This window comes from Dasypus novemcinctus, chromosome X (assembly GCF_030445035.2).
Source record: "Dasypus novemcinctus isolate mDasNov1 chromosome X, mDasNov1.1.hap2, whole genome shotgun sequence".
In the NCBI taxonomy this organism is placed as follows: domain Eukaryota; kingdom Metazoa; phylum Chordata; class Mammalia; order Cingulata; family Dasypodidae; genus Dasypus; species Dasypus novemcinctus.
Window position 1 is genome coordinate 78091444 of NC_080704.1, and position 17125 is coordinate 78108568.

A 17125-nucleotide genomic window follows, 5' to 3' on the forward strand; every position below is an offset into this window, starting at 1 on the left:
TTTTATATTTTTAATCTATAAGATCATCAATACTTTCAGTACCCGCTAATGCATTCACTAGCATTACCTACACTTCCTGAAATTATTGCCATGATGGTCCTAATTAGCCTGAAGAAGTCCTGGCAGCTGTCACTAAGAATTCTAATTCCAACCCAATTTATATCTTGACTCCTGTGAATTTTTTCTAGGTCCATGCTTACTCTGAGGGCTGGGCTAACCAGAAAATGCAATGCTGTATAATCTGATCGTGGTTTTACTTTAAGAAAAGTAGTTTCCAAATTGTTTCATTTATTCAGTCAACAGTATTTCTTGGGTATCCACAATGTGTAGAATCCCCTATCAAGTGGCATGTACTACTTTGTGGTATAGTTTTCACGCACCCTTGGTGGATGGAAGTGTTTAAAAGGTTTTGAGGGACACCATGCATATGATAAACTGAATAAAGTGCACTCATGTTAAACAAACAGCTCGTTGAATTTTACATGTTTAAACCCATGCAAACACTATCAAGATCATGATATAGAACCCTTCCAATACTCCAGAAGGTTACTTTGTGCTCCTTTCCAGTCAATACTACCATACTAGAGGTAACAACGTTTATCATTACTGATTGTTTTTGCCTGATCCTGAATTTCATTGCTAGTAAATAGGTATACAATGAATTTTTGCATATTGGCCTTTTATATTTTTTATTTTTAAAGATCTATTTTTGTTATTTATTTATTTCTCCCCACTCCCTCATTTTTTGCACTTGCTGTGTTCTGTGTCTTTGGAGGCACCGGGAACTAAACCTGGAACCTCCCATGTGGGGAGCAGTCTCCTAATCACTCGAGCCACCTCTGTTCCCTGCCCTGTTGTGTCTCTCATTTTGTTTTTTTATTCTTGTGTCTCTTATGGCATCAGCTTGCCATGCCTGCCCATCACGCCAGCTTGCTGCCTTGCTCCTTTTCTTTAGGAGGCACCGGGAACCTCTGCTTCCTGCTTTGTTGTGTCTCTCATTATGTTTTTCTTCTTGTATCTCTTGTTGAATCATCTTGTTGTATCAACCTGCCATGACTCCCTATCATGCCAGTTTGCTGTCTTTTTAAAAAAAATTATTTTATTTATTCCTCCCGATTCCCCCCGTTGTCTGCCCTGTTGTCTGCTCTTTGTGTCCATTCGCCATGTGTTCTTCTGTGTCTGCTTGTGTTCTCATTAGGGGGCTCCGGGAACTGATCTTGGGACCTTCTGGAGTGGGAGAGAGGTGATTACTCTCTTGTGCCACCTCAACCCCCTGTTCTGCTACGTCTTCTTATTTTCTCTCCTCTGTGTCTCTTGTTGCATCATCTTGCTGTCCCAGTTCTCTGCCTTGGCTGGCACTCCTGTGTGGGGTGGCTTTCCTGCACTGGGTGGCACTCCTGTGCAGGGTGACATTCTCATGTAGGCCAGCTCACTGTGTGGGCCAGCTTGCCCTCACCAGGAGGCCCTGGGCATTGAACCCTGGACCTCCTATATGGTAGATGGAAGCCCAATTGGTTGAGTCACATCCATTTCCCCTAGCTGTCTTCTTTAGGAGGCACTGGTAACCGAATCACAGACCGCCCATGTGGTAGATGGGAGCTCAGTTGCCTGAGCCACATCTACTTCCCTGATCTTTTATCTTAAAACTTATTAACTAATTAGTTCCAGTGACTGTTTTTTTTTGGTAGGTTATTTGGATTTGATTTTCTAAGCAGACAACTATGCCACCTACAAACAGAAATAATTTTGTTTATTCTTTTCCATGCTATATGTCTTCCCCTCCCCCCTTTCTTTTGCTTGCCTTAATGCACTGGCTAGGACCTCCAGGACTATGTTGAACAGAAGTGGTAAGAGTAGACATCCTTGTTTTATTTCTGATCTTTTGGGTAAATCATGCAGTCTTTTGCCATTAAGTATGATATTAGGTATAGGATTTTTGTGTGTTTGTGTTTGTATGTGTGTAGGTGCCTTTAATCAGACTGAGGAGCTTTCCTTCTAGTCCTAGTTTCCTGAGAGCTTTTTTTTTTTTTAAAAAGTACGAATGGATGTTGAACCTTGTCAAATACTTATTCTGTGTCTGCTGAGATGGTCATGATTTTCTTCTTTAAATCTGTTGATATGGTGAATTATATTGATTGAGTTTACAGTGTTGAAACAACTTTGCATTCCTATGATAAACCTCGTGGTTATTACATATTGTCATTTTAATATATTACTAAATTCAATTTGCTATATATTTTGTTGAGGATTTCTGTATCTATGTTGATGAGGGATATTGGTCTTTAGTTTTCCTTTTTTGCATTGTCTTTGTCTGGTTTTGGTATCAGGGTAATAATGACTTCATAAAATGACCTGGGAAGTGTGCCCTTCTCTTCTATATTTCTGGAAGAGTTTGTGTAAAATTGGTATTATTTGCTCTTTAAATGTTTGGGAAAATTAGCCAGTGAAGTTTTCTTTCTTGGAAGAATTAAGCTATGAATTCAATTTATGTAGTAAGTATAGGATTATTTGGATTATCTTTTTCTTCTTTTTTTTTTTTGAGGTGCTGGGGCCAGAGATTGAACCTGGGACCTCATAAGTGGGAAGCCAGAGCTCAAGTACTGAGCCACATTGGCTTCCCTGAGTTGGTTTTTTGATTTGTTTGTTGTTTGTTTTTAGGAAGCACTGGGAATGAACCTGGGACCTCGTATGTGGGAAGCAGGTGCTCAACCACTTGAGTTCTGAGGCCTTGCTTGGTTGTTTGGGGTCAGGGGTCTGGCCCTTGGTACTGAACACCTCTAGGCTGTCCAGAAGCCAGGAAGCTGGGCTTGCCCAGCTCTTCTTGCCTCATTGCCCCATCTCTTGCCCTTTCACAGCTTTCTACCTGAGGCCACAGGCTCAGGTAGCTCCTGCTTGCAACTGGGGACCTCCTTTGGGCTTGTCTTCTCAGAGATAGGGTTGCCTGGCTTGGGTGTCTTGACCAGATCACCAGGCACAGGTTGGGCATGATGCTGCCCCTCCTCATTAGCCCATTTTCTGGAATGATACCAGGACAAGGATCTCCCACCTCTGTGCACAGTGGGTGGGGACCTCTCATTTCTGCCCATGGTGAGGCTGGCTTGTGTGGAGCTTGTAATGTATGGTTCTGTGGGGGAACTCAAAGTCACAGAGGACAGGTAAAGGTTTAAGTCAGGCTGTTGCTCTGAGCAGCCATTGAGGTTTGAGCAGGGTAGACTCTGGGGCTTGGTCTCAGCAGCCCCCTCCTTAAAGCCATTGCCATCCATGCTGAGCTTACAAATGCTGAAGCTGTCATGGATGGAATCCTTGACAGTGTTCTTTTTCTTCTGCAGACAGCTGCTCAGGAAGTTGTTGACCCTATCTAGCTCCTGGGCAGGCCACTCCAAGAGCCTCTCCCTGGCAGGCTTTGGCTCCTGGCTTCCAGAAATATTGTGATTTGCCTGCTTTAGGGCTCCTGCTGCCAATTGGGCCTTCTCCTTTTCTGCATAGTGGTCAAAGAACTCAAAGTAGCAGCAGTCACAGACCTCGCCATCTCTTTGGTGGGTGGAGAAAAATGTGCAGGAGCTATACTCTGAGATGCTATCCTCTTCTATGACCAGTACTTCATCTGTCTTGCAGGGCTGGGGCAGCTGGCATGCCAGGCCACTGTGTATAAAGTGTGTCTCCTGTACCTGGGGTTCCTGCTGTGAGTGCTAGGGAATTGCTGAGAGTTTGGTGGTAGGAGGAGAGGCCTGCTTCAGCGACCACTATAGGGATGGCTGCACCTGGAGAACAGTGGAGGCATGCTGGTGGAAGGCAGGTGGGGGCTCTGGTGTGTGTATGTGAGTGAGTGTGGCGGGGGGTGGGGGGCAGGAGCAGCAGCAGCAGCAGCAGCAGCAGCAGCAGCAGCAGCAGCAGCAGCAGCAGCAGCAGCAGCAGCAGCAGCAAGATTCTCTGAAGCCTGGGCAGGGAAAGACGATGCTGTGTTGTGGACAACAGGTGTGGGTGGGGTGGTAAGCCAAAGGATCCTGGGTGAGATGGGATCAGAGATGCTGGCTGGGGGAGGGAGCTGTTGGGGGTTGAGGGCATTGAGGTCTGAGTGTTAGGGTGCTCCGAGATGGACCAGGTATAGGAGAAGGACTTCCAAGTGAGTTGCCTGGCAGGGCCCCACTGGTGTGCAGGGAATTCCAGAGGCCTGAGAGATTGTGCCCACAGGAGCGAGCTGAGATCCCAGTTCCCTGAGTCCCTATGGCAGGAAGAAGAGGATGATGAATAGGACAATGAAAAGGAATGTCACTCCCACAAGACCATGATTTGCAAGATGTATGGGACAAGGAGATTGCCACTGCATGCCCTCCACCTGTTGGCATTACATCTTCTTTCATGCTCTTTGGGCAGACACATAGAGGCATCTAGCCTAGGAGATTCTGGCAGGCTTTGGCATGAAGTCAGGGGGCAGCTTCTCACCCTGCAACACCAGTCCATTTTGAGAAGGGCCTTCTTCTCACCCATTGCCTTTCTGGTGACACTGGAGGCAGCAAGTCAGCACAGATTGGCTAGAGATGGAGAGCGTCTGCAGGACAGGTACTTCCTCGGGCTTGTCCTCCTCCCTGGGGTAGTGCTCCATAGGCGCCAGCACCCCTGGGGACCCTGCACCCACTTCTGCTTACAGGTTCTGCAGTAGTGCCTAGGACTTGTGTGGCTTCTGCCCAGGGAACTGCACCAACCCTACCGCTTTGGAGTCATGCTGCTGCTAGTGCTGCTGACTCACTCCACTCCTGCTGCCACCGCTTCCCTCACAGGTTAACAGCTTGGCTCCCCCTCCTCTGCTGGCTGCCAGCAACCACTTTATCTTTTAAAATTTCTATAGGATCTGTAGTTATACACCTCCAACCTTTTTTCAGTCCTCATATTAGTAATTTGTGTCTTTTCTCTTACTGGATCAGTCTGACTAGAGGTATATCCATTTTATTGATCTCAAAGAACCAGGCTTTGGCTTCACTGATTTTATGTATTGTTTTATGTTTTAAACTTTATTGATTTCTGCCCTTATTTTTATTCTTTCTTTCTTTCTGTCTGTCTGGATTTAATCTGTGATTTTCCCCCTAGTTTATTAAGGTGATAGTTTAGATTATTTGAGACTGTTCTTCCTTTTCTAATAGAAGTGTTTAATGCATAAATTTCCCTCTAATACAGCTTTAACTGTGTCCTCAAATTTTTATATTTCCATTTTTTATCAATTCAAAATACTAATAATTTCCCTTATAACTTCCTCTTTGATCCATGGGTTATTTACATGTTGTTTAATTTCCCAATATTTGGGAGACTATACAGATACCTTTGCAATATAGATTTATAGTTTAATTCCATTATGGTCAGAGGACATATTTCCATGATTTCAATACTTTCAAAGTTTTTTTGAGATTAGTTTTATGATTCAGAATATGGTCTATCTTGATGACTGTTCCATGTGCATTTGAAAAAAAGTGTATTCTGCTCTTGTTGGCTATAGTTTTCTATAAATGTAAATTTTTAAAAAAGATTTATTTTTTATTTTATTTATTTCTCTCCCCTACCCCCCTTCCCCATTTCTGCTCTCTGTGTCCATTCACTGCATGTTCTTCTGTGTCTGCTTGCTTTCTTGTCAGCAGCACTGGGAATCTGTGTCTCTTTTTGTTGCATCATCTTGCTGCATCTGCTCTCTGTAGGTGCAGCACCACTCCTGGGCAGGCTGTGCTTTTTTTTGTGCAGGGAAGCTCTCCTTACAGGGTGCAGTCCTTATGTGTGAGGCTCCCCTACACGGGGGACACCCCTGCATGGCATGGCACTCCTTGTGTGCATAAGCACTGTGCGTGGGCCAGCTTACCACACTGGTCAGGAGGCCCTGGGTTTGAACCCTGGACCTCCCATGTGGTAGATGGATGCTCTATCAGTTGAGTCAAATCCACTTCCCTATAAATGTAAATTAAATCAAGTTGGTTGATAGTGTTGTTCACATCTTCTATATCATTTTGAGTGGCTGTCCACTTATTCTACTGATTAATAAAAGAGGAATCTTGAAATCTTTTAACTGTGACTGTGGATTTGACTTTCCTTCTTTTCAGTTCTAACAATATTTACTCATGTATTTTGATGCTTTGGTGCTGTTTGTTTTGAGGCTTGATGTATTTGAAGCAAACAAATTTAGGATTGTTATATTATCAGGTCTAATTGACCACTTTTTCATTATGTCTATCTTTATCCCCAGTAATATTCCTTGTTCTGTAGTCAGTTTTGTCTGACATTAAAATACACATTCAAGCTTTCTTCTGTTGAGTGTTTGCATGATATATTTTTTCTTATTTTTACTTTTACCTATTGATTTCTCTATATTTGACTAATATGGCAATTTGGGGTTTTTAATTGGTGCATTTAGACAAGGGAGCAACAAATGACAATTCATGGCAACTGCCTATTTTTGTAAATAAAGTTTTATTGGAGCACAATCATACCCATTTATTTAAATATTGTCTATGCCTGCTTTCTTGCTACAATTGTGGACTTGAGTAGTTGTGATAGAGACCATATGGCTTGCAAGCCTAAAATATTTATTATCTGGCCCTTTAAGAAAATCTTTGCAAACCTCTGGTTTAGGACATTAAATTTAATGCAATTATTGATAGGCTTGTGTGTTCCTGAACTTTATAAAAATGATTTATACTTAGGACAACTAGGCAGAAGATCGAAAGAAAATAGAATATTTGAACAGAACTATAAACCAACTAGACTTAGCAGACATCTATAAAACAGTTCATCCAATAACAGCAGAATATATATTCTTCTCAGTGTACATGGAACCTTTTCTAGGACAGACCTTATTTTATGCCATAAAACAAACTTCAAAAAACTTTTAAAAAAATGTACAGGCACAGTGTAAAGTATGTTCTCCCAGCACAATGGAATTAAATTAGAAATCAATAATAGATGGGAAGCAGACTTGGCCCAGTGGTTAGAGCATCCGTCTACCATATGCAAGGTCCGCAGTTCAAACCCTGGGCCTCCTTGACCCATGTGGAGCTGGCCCACATGCAGTGCTGATGCGCACAAGGAGTGCTGTGCCACACAGGAGTGTCCCCCGCGTAGGGGAGCCCCATGCGCAAGGAGTGCACCCCATAAGGAGAGCCGCCCAGTGCGAAAGAACGTTCAGCCTGCCCAGGAATGGCGCCGCACACACGGAGATCTGACACACCAAGATGACGCAACAGAAAGAAACACAGATTCCCGTACCGCTGACAACAACAGAAGCGGACAAAGAAGAACACGCAGCAAATAGACACAGAGAACAGACAACTGGGGCAGGGAGGAAGGGGAGAGAAATTAAAAAAAAAAAGAAATCAATAACAGAAAGATTTTGGGAAATTCACAGATATGTGGAAATTAAACAACACACTGTTATCCAATATATCAAAGAAGAAGTCAAAAGAGCAATTACAAATACTTTGAGATAAATGAAAATGAAGACACAACAAACCAAAACTTATTGGATGTAGCTAAAGTAGTACTTACAGTAAATTTTTTAGCTATAAATGCCTATAGAAAGATCTCAAGTTAATAACTTAACCTTTGACTTTAGACTCTGAAAAAAAGAAGAGGAAATTATACCTAAAACAAACAAAAGGACAAAATAAAGATTGGAGTGGAGGTTAATGAAATTGAGAATTGAAAAACTATAGAGAAAATCAATGAAATAAAAAACTGGTTCTTTGGAAAGATTAACAAAATTGACAAAACTTTAAGTAGATTGACCAAGAAAAAAAATAAAGAAGATTCAAATTAGTAGAATCAGAAGTGAAAGAGGGACATTATTACTTACATTACAGAAATAGAAAGGATTATAAAAGAATACTACGAACAATTGTATGCCAATAAATTAGATAACTTAGATGAAATGGACAATTTCCTAGAAAGAACTACTAACACTGATTCAAGAGAAACAGACAATCTGAATAGACCTAAAGCAAGGGAAGAGATACAATTTTTAATTAAAGAAATGACCCAAAAGGAGAGCTCAAACAGCTTTACCATTGAATTCTTCTAGTTAAAGAAAAAATAATACCAATTCTTCACACACACAAAAAAAAAAACAGGGGAGGGGATGTAGCTCAAGTGGTTGAGCGCCTGCTTCCCAGGTATGAGGTCCTGGGTTTGAATCCTGGTACCTCCTAAAAAAGCCAAAACAAACCAAAAAAAAAAAACAAACCCCAACTCTCATTGGGGAGCAGATGTAGCACAGTGGCTGGGTGCCTGCTTCTTATGTACGAGGTCCTGGTTTCAATCCCTTGTACCTCCTAAAGAAAAAATAAAAGAGGAAGAAACATTCCTCAATTTCTTCTATGAGGCCAGTATTAACCTTGATACCAAAATCAGACAAAGACATCATGAGAAAAGTTAAACTATGACTAATACTTCTGGTGAACATGGACACAAAAATCATCAACAAAATATTGCAAACTGAATAAAGTAACATACAAAAAGAATTATACACCATGACCAGGTGGGATTTATCTCAAAAATGCAATATTTTAATATCCAAATATCAATTTATGTAATACATCGTACTGACAGAATTAAAATAAAAACCACAAGATCATCTCAATAGAGAAAAAATATTTCACAAAAATCCAATTCCCTTTCATGACAAAGCATTCAACATACTAGGAATAGAAGGGATCTTGTAATGTTGACAAGATGCTCAGCATTATTAGTCATCAGGAAAATGCAAATCAAAACACAATGCTATATCATTTCATACCCACTAGGATGGCTAGATTAAAAAATTCAGATAATAAGCAATCATGAGAATCAGGAGAACTCTCATGCACTGCTGGTGCGAATGTATGTAGGTATATACCCAAGAGAAATGAAAACATATGTTCAGACTAAAAGTTGTATACAGATGTTTATAGTAGCATTAATAATAATAGCAAAAAGGCAAAAACAACTCAAATGTCCGTCATGTGATGAACAGATAAACGACCTTTATTTGGCAATAAAAAGAAATGATAAATGCTATAATATGGATGAACCTTGAAAATGCGCCAAGTGAAAGAAGCCAGTCACAAAAGACTACATATTATATGATTTCATTTATGGAAATGTCCAGAATATACAAAGTTGTAGAGGCAGAAATTGGATTAGTGATCACTTAAGGCTGGGGTAGGAGTGATAGGGGTGGGGGTAGTTGGGGAGGTATAGGATTTCTTTTTCAGGTGAAGGAATGTTGCAAAATTAACTGTGGTGATGGTTGCACATGACTGAATATACTAAAATCCATTGAATTGTAAATTTTAAAATGGGTGAATTGTATGGTATGTGAATTATACCTCAATAAAGGTATTTCAAAAAATAAATTATATTCCATGTACTCTTCTGTGCCTGACTTTTTTTGCTCAACATGTCTATGATATTCATCCATATCACTGGATATATCTGAAGTGCATTCCTTTTAATCTGTGTAATATTCCATTTTACGAATATGACACAATTTTTTCTTTCTTTCTTTCTTTCTTTATTTTTATTGACTTTGTAATAATATTACATTAAAATATATATATATGAGGTCCCATTGAACCCTACCACCCCCACCCCACCTCTCCCCCCCCCAGCAACACTCCCTCCCATCATCATGACACATCCATTGCATTTGGCAAGTACATCTCTGGGCACCCCCGCACCCCATGGTCAACGGTCCACACCATGGCCCACACTCTCCCCCATTCCATCCAGTGGGCCCTGTGAGGATTTACAATGTCCGGTGATTGCCCCTGAAGCACCATCCAGGGCAGCTCCATGTCCCAAAGACGCCTCTACCTCTCATCTCTTCCTGCCTTTCCCCATACCCATCAGCCATCATGTCCACTTTTTTCAATCCAATGCCACCTTTTCTATGTGGACATTGGATTGGTTGTGTCCATTGCACCTCTATGTCAAGAGGAGGCTCAGATTCCACATGGATGCTGGATGTAATCCTCCCACTTTCAGTTGTAATCACTCTAGGCTCCATGGTGTGGTGGTTGTCCTTCTTCAACTCCATCTTAGCTGAGTGTGGTGAGCCCAATAAGTCAGATTGTAGGTGCTGGAGTCTGTTGAGGCTCAGGACCTGGCTATCACATTGTCAGTCCAGAGATTCAAATCCCCTAAATATATCTTAAACCCCGACACTAACTGCACCTCCAGCACATTAGCATGAAAGTCTTATGAAGAGAGATCCCATCTGAGTCCAGATTCATCACACATAAACACCAGTTCCAAAGAGGGGCCATCTGACCTGGTAGTTAACCCCATCGGCCATGACCATAACTCCCATGGGTCTCTTTAGCCCTCGAAGGAACCGATATCTGGGGGTTGTATCTGCTTTATCTGTCTCTCAGACTCTGCTCAGTTGTGCATAAGGGCAATCCTTCTGACAGCCTCCAGACTCTTTTTTAGAGACTCGTAGCCATATAAACTCATTTCTCCTTTCCATTTCCCCCTTACATTAGGTCAAACAGCATTTTAAAGTCATGTTATTTTATGTAGACAGGGATATTCCGCTGATCCGCAATATGACACAATTTAATTCATTCTCTTGATGGACATTAGGCTTGATAAAAATTTTTAACTTTCATGAATAGAGTTATCGCAAACATTTCTTGTATATATTTTGATGAACATATACACTCTTTTCACTTTGGATATATATCTAGGAGTGGAATTTCTGGGTCATTGCTGGGTAGGTTTATATTTGTTTTTCAGCAGATACTGCCAGTTTTCCAAAGCGGTTGTAAAGATTTATAGTCCTACCAGCAATGTAACAGAACTCCAATTGTTTCACTTCTTAATTAACACTTGGTATTTTAATTTTGGCATTTCAGTGAGTTTGCAGTGGGTTTCTCACTGTGGTCTTAATTTGCCTTTCTACGATGAATAGTGATGTTGAACGCTTTTTGCTTTGCTTATTGACCATTTGTGTATCCTGTTTGTGAAAGTTCTGTTCAATTCTTTGGCCCATTTTTTATTGGGTTATTTCTCTTTTCCTGTGGAGCTCCAGGAGTTCATTAAATATTCTGGATTTGTCAGGATTATGTATTAAAATATCTTCATCCAGAGGTTGACGTCACCAACATGGCAACTTAAGATGTCATCTGGAAAAACCTCCCCTCAAAATCAACTAATAAAAGGATGAATCCTGCTTGCTTGGTACTCTGGAGAATAATAAGAGACTGGAGAAGGACTCCACCAATGCTGAATAGAACAGAAAGAAAAGAAAACACCAAAATCAGGTAGAAGATTTACAGCCCGGAACTGCCAGTCTGGACATCTTCCCCTCACTCAATCCAACACAGCTTAAGAGTCACACAGGGAAACGGACTTGGCCCAGTGGTTAGGGCGTCCGTCTACCACACGGGAGGTCCGCGGTTCAAGCCCCGGGCCTCCTTGACCTGTGTGGAGCTGGCCCATGCACAGTGCTGATGCGCGCAAGGAGTGCCATGCCACACAGGGGTGTCCCCTGCGTAGGGGAGCCCCATGCGCAAGGAGTGCACCCATAAGGAGAGCCGCCCAGCGCGAAGGAGGGAGCAGCCTGCCCAGGAATGGTGCCGCCCACACTTCCCGTGCCGCTGATGACAAAAGAAGCGGACAAAGAAACAAGACGCAGCAAAAAGACACAGAAAACAGACAACCGGGGGAGGGGAGGGGAATTAAATAAAAAAAAAGAGTCACACAGAGGCAGCACAGCCTGGGGTCCTCCTGCCATAGATGCAGACCACAGAGCCACTCACTGCAGCAACTTAGAACCCAACGAATATCCAGGCACAGGGACGTAAGTATGCAGAGACCCATGGTGGAACACAAGCAGCTGAGGGGTGCCACATACAAAAGTGATGCCAGGGGAAAAAGAGACCACAGCAGAAATGTTGGCAAGACATGAACACATTCAATCCAGCCTCTGTTTGCTGAACCACCTAAACACAAATTGGACTTTCCTTGATTGACTCTATCTGGCTCCTGAAGGTGGGATACCCTAGTGGGATAAGAAACAGAGTCAGAAAAGTCTCAGAGAAAAAAATGGGAGGGGACTGAACTGCTGTAAGACAGGATGGGTGCCAGAACTGAAAAGGGGTCACTGAGTGAGATAATTCAAATAAATCATAGACACTGGGGAGAAAATTTTGCACAAAAACAAACAGAAGAGATCAAGATTCCCGAAGCAGGAACAGAGGTAAGGAAGTTTTCTCCTGGAGGCGAAACCACTACACACAAAAAGGCAATCTAAAGATTGCATTGCATATCCAGGGCAAGAATCAGGTGCAGAAGAGCTGAGAAAATCTGAACAGTTAAACATGGGCTACTTTAAATGTCCAGAATAATTTGGACCAAGCATGAAAGAAGAACCTTAACACAAAGCCAATCAACTATTAAACCCTGGTCAAAAGGAAGAGTTCATAGTTAACACATCAAAAATAATCAGATGCCCAGATATCAGTAAAAAATTACAAGCCATACTAAGAAACAGGAAGCTATGTCTCAGTCAAGGGAACAAGTTAAAACTTGATAGTAGACACTGAATTTGGACCAACTAATCAAAGAAGTTCAAACAAATCTATATAAATTCAAGAAGATGAAGAAAAATATGGATAGAAATAAAATAATGGTGAATACAGAGTGAAAGCATATTAAGAAAACACTGTGTAAGCCTAAAGAAGATTTTGAAAGTTTAAAAAGAAACAAATTATGGAGATAAAAAGTACAATAATGGAGATTAAACATACACTAGAGGGGGAAGCAGCTGTGGTTCAATCAGTTGGGCTCCTGTCTACCATGTGGGAGGCCCTGGGTTCACGTCCCAGGGCCTCCTTGTGAAGGCAGGCTCACCCAAATGCTGCAGAGAGCCACTGGCCCGAGCACCACAGAATGCTGCTGGCCTGCAAGTGCCACAGAGAGCCGACTCAGCAAGGTAATGCAACTGAAAAAAAGGGAGACAAGCAAAAATGCAGAAGAACATGCAGCAAATGCCACAGAGAGCAGACAGCAAAAGCAAGCTGTAAGGGGGGGGGGATGAGTTAATTGAAAAAATAAAGAAAAATACACTAGAGGCATACAACGGAAGACTGGAACAGGCAGAGGAAAGAATCAGTGAACTAGAAGACAGGACAATCAAAATCATGCAGTCAGAAAAAACATACAGAGAACAGAAAAAATTGAGCAGTATCTCAGGGACTTGAGTGACAGAACCAAGTGTACAAACATACACATTATAGGTGTCATCAGAGGAGAAGGGTAAAGGGGCAGAAAGAATATTTGAGGAAATAGTCAAATATTTTCCAACTCTTACAAACGATATAAATATACATCTAAGAAGCACAACAAACTCAGAACATAATAATAATAGAAATGCTCAGAGACACATACTAATCAGAATGTCAAATGCCAAAGACAGAGAATTCTGAAAGCAGCAAAAGAAGAGTGATTCATCACATACGAGGGATCCTCAATAAAACTAAGTGCCTATTTTCTCATCAGAATCCATGGAGGCAAGAAGGCAGTGATATGATATATTTAAGGTACTGAAAGAGAAAAACTGCCAGCCAAAAATCTTTATCTGTCAAAACTGTCCTTCAGATAGGAGAGAAAGTTTAAAATATTCACAGATAAACAAAAACTGAGAGAATTTGTCAAGAAAAGACCTACCCTACAATAACCACTAAAGAAAGTTCTTAGTTTAAAAGGAAAAGAGAGGAAAGAGTGGCTTGTAGCAGTGAGAGATGGAAACTCTTCAATAAAGGTAACTAAAAGGCTAAATGCAAACCCAATAGTACATATCCTCAATATATAACTCTACTCTTTAATTCCTATAAGAGCCAGAATACAATTGAACAAGAAAAAGTCATATTTCCTGATAAAGGACCAAAATATAAAGAGGTAATATGGCACAAAAGCGACATAAAGAAGGGAAACAGAGGGATAAGGAAGCAGAGGATGTGCGTCCTTTTGAAGCTAAGTTGGTATCCTTGGAAACTAGTAGATTATAGACATAGGTTGTGTAATACACACCCCAGGATAACCACAAAGAAAGTATTTTAAAAAGGTTCAGCGGTGCTGGTCTGTTAGGGGGAGTAGGGTGGTGTGGTTGGGTTGGACTATCCATTGAACTGGGGAGAGGGTTGGAGGAAGGAACAGGTGAACCCTGGGGATTTGCAGGTCTTTGCTTAAAACTGCAATGGTGTGAATGTTCTTTTAGCAAATATGTCAGGGGAGGATTACTGGTATAGGGTGTTGGGTGTGGGGGATAGGAGGGATAGGGCAAATCTGAAGCATGTCTCTATGGAATATGTAAGTGTTCATCTTGTCATAGTGTGTCATCTCAGTGGGTTGAGACCCACACAATAAACAAGAAAATATTGAACTCCCCATACTGGGGAGTCCTGCTATGTTCTCAATTAGAGGGACAAGAATCACTCGAGAACATAGGCAGTGCCTAAATATGACAAGTCCTCAATAATATTGCAAGTGGGAAGAGGACGTGGATCCAGTAATTGGGCTTCCAGCTACCACATGGGAGGTCCTGGGTTCAATTCCTGGTGCTGCCTGGAGAAGGTGAGCTGGCTCAAAGGGCAGGCATAGCAAGCTGATGCAATGAGATGGCGCAAAAAAGAGACAGAAAGAGGAAAGACAATGAGAGACACAACAAACCAGAGAGCTGAGGTGGCTCAAGTGATTAAGTGTCTCTCTCCCGCATGGGAGATCCCAGGATCAGTTCTAGGTGCCTCCTTAAGAGAAGACAAGCAGACACAGAGAGCACACAGCAAATGGGCACAGAGAACATACAGCAACTGCAAACAATGAGGGGTGTGTGTGAAATAAATGAATCTTTAAAAATATATATATATTCTCTGGACTGACAATGTGATAGCCAGGTCCTGAGCCTCAACAGACTCCAGCACCTACAATCTGATTTATTGGACTCACCACACTCAGCTAAGATGGAGTTGAAGAAGGACAACCACCACACCATGGAGCCTAGAGTGATTACAACTGAAAGTGGGAGGATTGCATCCAGCATCCAGGTGGAATCTGAGCCTCCTCTTGACATAGAGGTGCAATGGACACAACCAATCCAATGTCCACATAGAAAAGGTGGCATTGGATTGGGAAAAGTGGACATGATGGCTGATGGGTATGGGGAAAGGCAGGAGATGAGAGGTGGAGGCGTCTTCGGGACATGGAGCTGCCCTGAATGGGGCTTCAGGGGCAATCACCGGACATTGTAAATCCTCACAGGGCCCACTGGATGGAATGGGGGAGAGTATGGGCCATGATGTGGACCATTGACCATGAGGTGCAGAGGGTGCCCAAAGATGTACTTACCAAATGCAATGGATGTGTCATGATGATGGGAATGAGTGTTGCTGGGGGGGGGGGGGAGAGGTGGGGTGGGGGTGGTGGGGGTTGAATGGGACCTCATATATATATATTTTTAATGTAATATTATTACAAAGTCAATAAAAATATATATATATTATTGCAAGTAACTATGAACTTTATTCTTCAAAAATTGAAGCTTAGATATTACCATAGGTTCTGAGAGGAGGGAGAGGAAAGAATATAGATGGAGCATAGGGCATTTTTAGAACATTAGAACTGTTCTTCATGATCTTGCAATAATGGATATGGGCCATTTTAAATTTCATCAAAACCTACAAAAGTGTATAGTGCAAAATGTAAACCATTGACCATGCTAAGTAGCAAAGTTTCAGTATTTGTACAGCAATTATAACAAATGTACCATCCACATGTAAAATTTTTTAATAGGGGAGAGTGGAAGATGGGAAGGGTATTGGGTGTATGGGAATCCTCTATATTTTCTATGTGACTTTTCTATAACCTAAAGTTTCTTGGAAGATAAAACCTAAAGTTTCCTTGAAGATAAAATGGAAAAAGTAAAATACTGGTGGGAACATATGGAATAAATTGTTCACTGTATATACAAGATAACAGATCTTACAGTGATGAAAGACACAATGTATAAAAATTTTGTTATTCAAAATTTTTAAATTTTTGTATTTCATTTTGTTATTTTTAATTGTTATTACTTAATTTTCTTATTAATCTTATTTGGTTATTTTTTGGTTTTGTTTTTAGAGTGGTTTTGGATTACAGAAGGGTCACAACTGTGGCAGGGGAAGATCTCTGGTATGGGGTGTCATTGATGGGAGGATATGTGGGGAGGGCTGCACCTGAAGCATGCCTTTAAGGCATATGAATATGTTCACGTGTTATTGTCTTGGTTGGTAAGACGCACAACAAACCAAAAGAATACTGAATTCCCATCCTGGGGAGTCCTGCTATATTCTCTAATAGAACAGCAAGAATTCCCAAGTACATGGGCAGTACCTAGTGAAGGAAGACAGATCACTATGCCAGGCCCTTGATACTTTTAAAAAATATATATTTTTTATTTTTAAAAGATACTTAAAGATTACATAAATGTTACATAGAATATATAGGAGTTTCCCATATGCCCAACTCCCCACACCTCCAACATTTTCCCACATTGGTAACATCTTTCATTAGTGTGGTAAATTCATTGCAATTGATAAACACATTTTGGAGCACTGCCACTAAGAATAGATTACAGTTTACTTTGTAGTTTACACTTTCTCCCACTCAACTCTGTAGGTTATGGCAGGATATACAATGGCCTGTGTCTGTAGTTGTAATGTCATTCAGGATGGTTCCCAAAAATGCCCCCCATATTACACCTGTTTTTTCCCCTTTCCCTACCCCCCAGAACCTCCAGTGACCACTGCCTCCACATCAATGATCTTTCTTCCATTGCTAGAATCACGGTAAGTCTACTTTAGTCCATAGTTCATTCCCCAACCCTGAGGACTCTATGATGGTGATGCCCACTTCATCTTTAATTGAGGGGGATCCCATATGGTCAATGGATGGAACTCTCTTGCTTGCAGTTTGTAGACATTCTCAGTTCCTTGGTGTGTTGTTTGTCCATCATCTCCTCCTTGTTAGTTGTCCTGGGCAAATTCAATGAACTGGTCTCAGCTGGCACATGGACAGGCCCAAGATTTAAGTCTCTTGGGCGTATACTTACCAACTCTAGGACTAATTATAG

General features: G+C 41.5%; 1 protein-coding gene and 1 pseudogene across 1 annotated transcript in view; both read right to left on the reverse strand.

Annotated features, from left to right (window-relative positions):
- TEX11 (testis expressed 11) overlaps positions 1 to 17125 on the reverse strand; it is a 546877-nt gene that overhangs the window by 85308 nt on the left and 444444 nt on the right. The gene's annotated exons all lie outside the window — the stretch shown is intronic.
- On the reverse strand, positions 36 to 4603 carry LOC139438119 (protein FAM193B-like; annotated as a pseudogene).